Source organism: Marmota monax, unplaced genomic scaffold, assembly GCF_021218885.2.
Source record: "Marmota monax isolate L192 unplaced genomic scaffold, Marmota_monax_Labrador192_F-V1.1 WCK01_AAM20220418_F8-fsc00036, whole genome shotgun sequence".
NCBI classification, from domain to species: Eukaryota; Metazoa; Chordata; class Mammalia; order Rodentia; family Sciuridae; genus Marmota; species Marmota monax.
Genome location: NW_026694491.1, coordinates 4,568,301 through 4,574,300, shown reverse-complemented (window position 1 = coordinate 4,574,300; position 6,000 = coordinate 4,568,301).

Sequence of the window (6,000 nt, the reverse complement as noted above, 5' to 3'; positions counted from 1 at the left end):
GTAAACTCAATGAGGACAAGGGCTTTGTCTGTTACTCACTGCTGTGTCTCTAGCACCTGGAATGATAATACCTGCCTCATGTAGTTGCTCCATAAAATTTGTTGTATCACCAAATAACATGACCTCATCAGCATAGTGACCTGGGTCACTGGTTATGTACATCATGCCCAGACCAGGCAACCTATGGGACTAGAACAAAATCATTGGTAAAGATCAGCAACACCCTCTGACATCCTGTTCATAATGGGAACACCGTGGAAAGGTTTGCATTTTAGATCCATCATTAATGAGTTACCTGACTGTGAGCAAGTTTCTTAATTCTTTTTAGTCTTGGTTTCATCATATGTAAAATGAAGATAATAACTATTAGATAATTACATGATTATTAGATAATTATGTAGAATACTGAGCAAGTTATTCAGTTCAAATCTCCTTTTTATGGTCATTCGGAAGTTTCCTCCTCAACTCTGTAAGAGTTCTTTGCTTTCACAATCCCAGATATCTGATCAGGCAGCCAAGAGCTCTGAAAGGTCTTTGGCTGGAAATGAAGGATTATTAAAGCCAATGTTCTCTTTCATTCTTGTTTGAGCATGTAGATGACATGGAGTAACCCTTCTGATTTATTGAATTAGTTTTTCCAGTGTGGTTTATGCTGTCAGATGATCACTTCCCAATTTGATAAAAATCACTTCATAATGAGGATTAGATAGTATAAAAATGACAGTGTCTCTGCTGGATCTTTCATATTTTTTTTAAATCCCAAATCTCCCATATGCCAAAAATTTGCACAAAGACTTAGTGTTGTTATAATTTTCTAGGACTTAATAAATTAGCCATTGTTATGTGATAACCTCAAAACATTAAGAGATCTTGGCTAGGAGATTAAAAATTTTTTAATGGACCAAAAACATGGACTCATTGGTTAAAAAATTTTTTATTTTTAAATCCCATGTAGTACTTTTCTTAGGTTGAGTGGAAAGTAGTATAACCACAGGAATGTACATTAACAAAAGTAATAAGCTAATTAAATAACACACAAATGTTGTATTGTCTGGGTATTAATGCTTGAAGGTCATATCTTAGTTTACAAAGGCAAAGGGAATTTATTAAGGGAGGATTATTTGACGGGAATCTTTTTGTGCTACAAGTTATATGCAGGTTCAGATAGCATTGTTTTCCTTTTTCTCCCTGTGAGTAGAACCATAAAGAAATATCCACAATATACACTTCTTGATTGTTATATTGTGGTGTTTAATTCATTGGGTCTTGGTAAGAAAAGGAGAGGAAAGGAGAGGAGGTGCACACTCATTGGGCATGAAGCTGGAGGTTAGTGTTCTAGTTTGCTGGCTGTGATTAAGGGAGAGAGCTGGCCCTGGTTTCTGAGGTTTAATACCTAACAGAGCAGGAAACACATGAGCACTGAGCTGTGTGCCATGTTTTCCCTTCCATCTTTAAACAAATGTAGCAACAGTCTAAAAGCACAAAGGTGGTTTTGGCACCGGAAGTTGGGTTTCCTGGTGACTTTACTCCCTTTCTTGGCATTTGATCTGTGTTTACAGTCAAAGTAGCAGACATGAGGTAATGAAGGAAAGTACAAGATAATGACCATACAGTAAAGGCACTGTTTACTGTGTTCTTTTTGGAGAACAGAGAAGGGATGGAGTAGTCAGCTGTATGGCGTCTGCTTTGGGTTCTTATGTGGCCCAGGCTTGCTCCATTTGACAGTCCACAGTTACCCAACATTGCACCATCACTACTGGAGGGCAGTGAGGGCTGTGAAAAGCAGGTGATGTAATCGCCGTCTCAGGAATACCTGTTGGGACTAGTGATAATAGCCAAATGCCAGGAATGCTTTGGTATTGTGCATAAAGAAGGTGCTCAATAAATATTCCAAGTGACTTAACTCTTATGTAGGCTCTAGTCATGGACTCCATTCCTTTAAAAGTGTACCTCAGCATATTTTAGGTATACTTTGGGAGAACTAAGAGAAAATAGACTAGCTCTGCTCATGCATTCTCATTTCATCTGGAGGTGACAGTAGGGATAGGAGTGATGGAAGAAAGGCCAAGAACACACTCAAGGACCTGTGACAGAAAGATGGTCAATGGGCCCATGTCTACCTCAGAGACCCAAAGGACAGAGTCTAAGTGGCAGCTTGTAATATGACTATAAATGCTCCTTTGTCTCGCTTTCCTGCTATAATTTTTGTAGGACCTTACACAAGTTTAATTTAAAAAATACTTTTTTGGAAAGAGCTACAAGAAGTAATCTGTGCCAGCAAGTGGAGACATGCTTTGGCAAAGGTATTGCAGAGTAACCCTAAGAAATCAATCTAGGAAGTTGGCAACTGAGTCTGAATGCAGCAGCATGGTGCGTCAGGCCCAAGAGACTCTAGTCTCTGTTGGGCAGCAGTAATCAGGCCTGGTTATCACATTCTGAAATAAAGCTAAAAACAAAATGATCTGAGAGCAGAGACCAGATTAAAGCTGTTTCTGAAGATGCCTTAGATAATGTGAGAACAAGGTAGCTCCAAAGGGCTGTGTCATCAGGTGATAACACTAACACCCTTATTCTCAGAGGCAAAATCACAAAAAAAATTCTGTGCCAAAGAGCGCAACTTGAACTGAGAATGGTGGAATCTGAGAGTCCTTGTGTCCCTTTGCAGAAGACTTCCAGTGAAAAGATTTCCCTGGCAAAAGACATCTGGTTGAGTTCAGGGAAACAAATTTTTACTAAATGGCGGTAACCTAGAAGAGTTGGCAGCTTCTCATATTGCCAAATCCAATCCTTTGTTAACAGTGTAAATCAGTGTTGAAGCAGAATTATTTGTTTCTACGTTGTTTTCTTGTGATTTGAACACTGATGTCATTACTTCCTAATCTGCAGTTTTATGATTTTCTCCATTTCCCACTAAGACCAGTCAGCTAAAGAATATTTGGCTGGCAGACAACAGGAAAATACCATGCATAGCAACCAAAGATGTATGCGTTATGGAAAAATATCATGGTCCTAAAAAATCAACAAGGAAAATCCTAGCACAGATCCAATAATGACTTCTCAATTTTAACTATAGCTTACTTCAAATAATCATTGTGTTCTAGAAACACCACCTGTTCATCTTTCTGTAGATCTGTTGGACGCCCAGGCGTGAGAATGTAGGAACAATTTACTATGTAATACTATTAACAATATTTTGCTATGTGAGACATCTGGTGGTATATTTTCCTTTTAGGCTTTTTGGAAAATGGTGCAGATTGAACCACATAGTGAACACAGTGGATACTTTTCAGGGTCATTGATTGTTCACAACCCCTTTCCATCTCAGTCCCCTGCTAAGAGGTGCCAAAGGGGCCAAGTGAGACATGAGACATTAGATAGGACCAGCATTTGACAAGGTGGAAAAGCCCTCAGATGCCATGCCAGAGGGGAAGACTAAAGAAGGAAGAATAAAGCCAACACCAATGTGTCAAGGGCTATGACGTGAATGTTTAGTGTACTATGAGTTGTCTGGAAGAATTGTCAGGGATAGGGCTGGGGAGGAAAGGAGCAGAGACTTTGGGGGTACATCTGAGGAACAGCCTGGGTCTGTGAACCTGGTGTAGCAGGTCAGGCTGTGATTCTCATCTAAGTCTCTGTAGTCCATTAGTGGAGGTGTTTACCTACATAGTAACAAAAGGAAAGAAAATACTCTAATTCTCGTAAATGAATGGGTCTGACATGGAAGGTGAGGCAGAGACTAAGGATCCAGATTCTGATTAGAAAGTTATTGTAATCATCTAAAGGCAGCCAGGCAAGGAGGAAGGAGGAGAGAAAGCTGTCAAAGGCTGCAAGTATCTGAAACTTAGTCTGAGAGAACTCAGGACTCTCTTGAAATCTTAAGATTTGGGCAGGAGGTCTAACCAGGAGAACCAGGGTAACTGACCTTTTTGCTCACATTAAGATTGGCTGAGGTTCAAACTAGGCTCTTCAATCTTAAGAAAGAAAGAAAAGAAAAAACGACAAACAAACAAAAAAACCCAAACTGGGGATGTTGCTTAGGTGGTAGAGTATTTGCATAGCATGCATGAGGTCCAGCACCACAAAACAACAAAAAAAGCAAAACAAAAACAAAAACAGAAACACAGATTGTAGAAAATGCTGTCATCATGGACCCATTACCTGATAGTAGACCCTATAGAACAGCTTTGGGTGGAACGCTGATTGCCTCAAAAGGAAACCAAACATTTTGGATAGCGATAATAATGGGGAATAATTTTTAATGATGTATTTGTTTTCATATATAGTTTATTCTCTTCCATTAGATTGAACAAGCTCTTTGAGGGCAGGGATCCCACTTTCTTTGTTCACATTATATCCTGAAGCATATCATCGTGCCTTGTATGTCACAAATGCTGTACCTACAAACAAATCAGTTTCAAAATTTCAAATCATTTAAAATACTGCAAAGGTGATAAGGTTTCACTACTGTTGAGAAACCAACACTGAAACAATTTAGCATGGAGGATGTTTATTAAAGAGTGTTTTGGGGATTCACATCTGTGGAAGGGAGGAGAAGGAATGGGCAGCAGGCAGAGAAAGAAGCAGAGCTACAAAACAGGCCCAACAATATCCTGAGCCAACTCCACACACAATGCGGAAGTGCCTTCTCCCTTCACAGTCATGCTACATTGAACCAAGATGGGATGGGACATGGGTCGCCCTAGGAAGGGCCTAGCTTTGGGTAAGTCAACTGTCTGTGGCTGAAGCATTTGTTAAAGAGGCTGAAAGCTGAAGACTCTGCCAACAGCTGCCCAGCAGCTGGAGGAACCAGGCCTCCACTGAAGGGCACCAGCAGCATTGCACAGAATGTGCTCTACTTAGCAAATATGACCATGGAAATAGAAGCTACCTAAAATCAAGTAGCCATGGAAGGCCTCTCTGCAGAGGAAGTAGCTAAGCTGGTAACTTCAGTGAGAGGCAGCAGCCACCTAAACAGATGGGAAAAAGCATTCTTATCAAAGGGAAGAGCAAGTGGAATGTCCTCCAAATCAGAGCAAGTTGGGAGTGTTTGAAGCATACACCACAAGAAGACCAGTGAGGCCATGGGGGTCAGAACATGAGAACTGTAGGAATTTGGATTTTATTCTATGTAATGATGTACAGTAATTGAATCTTTTTAAATCTCTTTAAAAATACTCCTCTAGCTGATAAGTGGAGAATTGTCAGGAAAAAAAAAGGACAAAAATAAAAGATCAATGAAAAGATTATTGAAGAGTTTCAAATAAGAAATGGTGTGTAGATCAAGACAGAAAAGTGGCTATGTTTATATATAGTACTCTGTAGAAAAACCCATGGGCTTGCTAGTAGATTAAATGTGGAAGATGAAGGGGAATCAAAAACGATTCCTATTTTTTTGGCTTTAACAGTGGGTAGGATGATTGCGTAATTTACTTAGATGGGAAAGCAGATTAAGGAATGAAAATAAAGAGCTTCATCTTGGATTTTTAAAAATTGCCTGTTTGACATTAAGAAAGGAGATGCCAAGTAGTCAGCTGGATATACAAGTCCAGAGCAGAAAAGAAGCAAGGTCAGAGGCTAAGGGTCTATATTTGGGAATCATAAATAAACAGATGATCTGTTGGTTTGCTATGAGCACTCGAACATTCCCAATCTTCAGTGGTATGAAAGACTTAAGAGACCAGAACACTAAAGTACAGAAAGGTTAGGTAACAAGCTCAGAGTCACATAGTAGGTAAGTGACACAACAGTTATTTGAACCCAGGAAATCTGGATCTAGATTCTTTGTACTTAACCACTCTACTGTGCTATTTTTTTTCTTGCAGCTGTTCAATAAATGTTCATTGAATGATTGAATAAATAAAGCAAAGGGAATAGTTGGGTATGCCTTTCTAATCTGAGAAGTTTATCTATTTATTCACTGGACAAATATTTTTTGAGTATCTGTTATATACCAAGCACCATGATATGCTTCAAGATACAATGTGAACAAAGAGAGTGGGA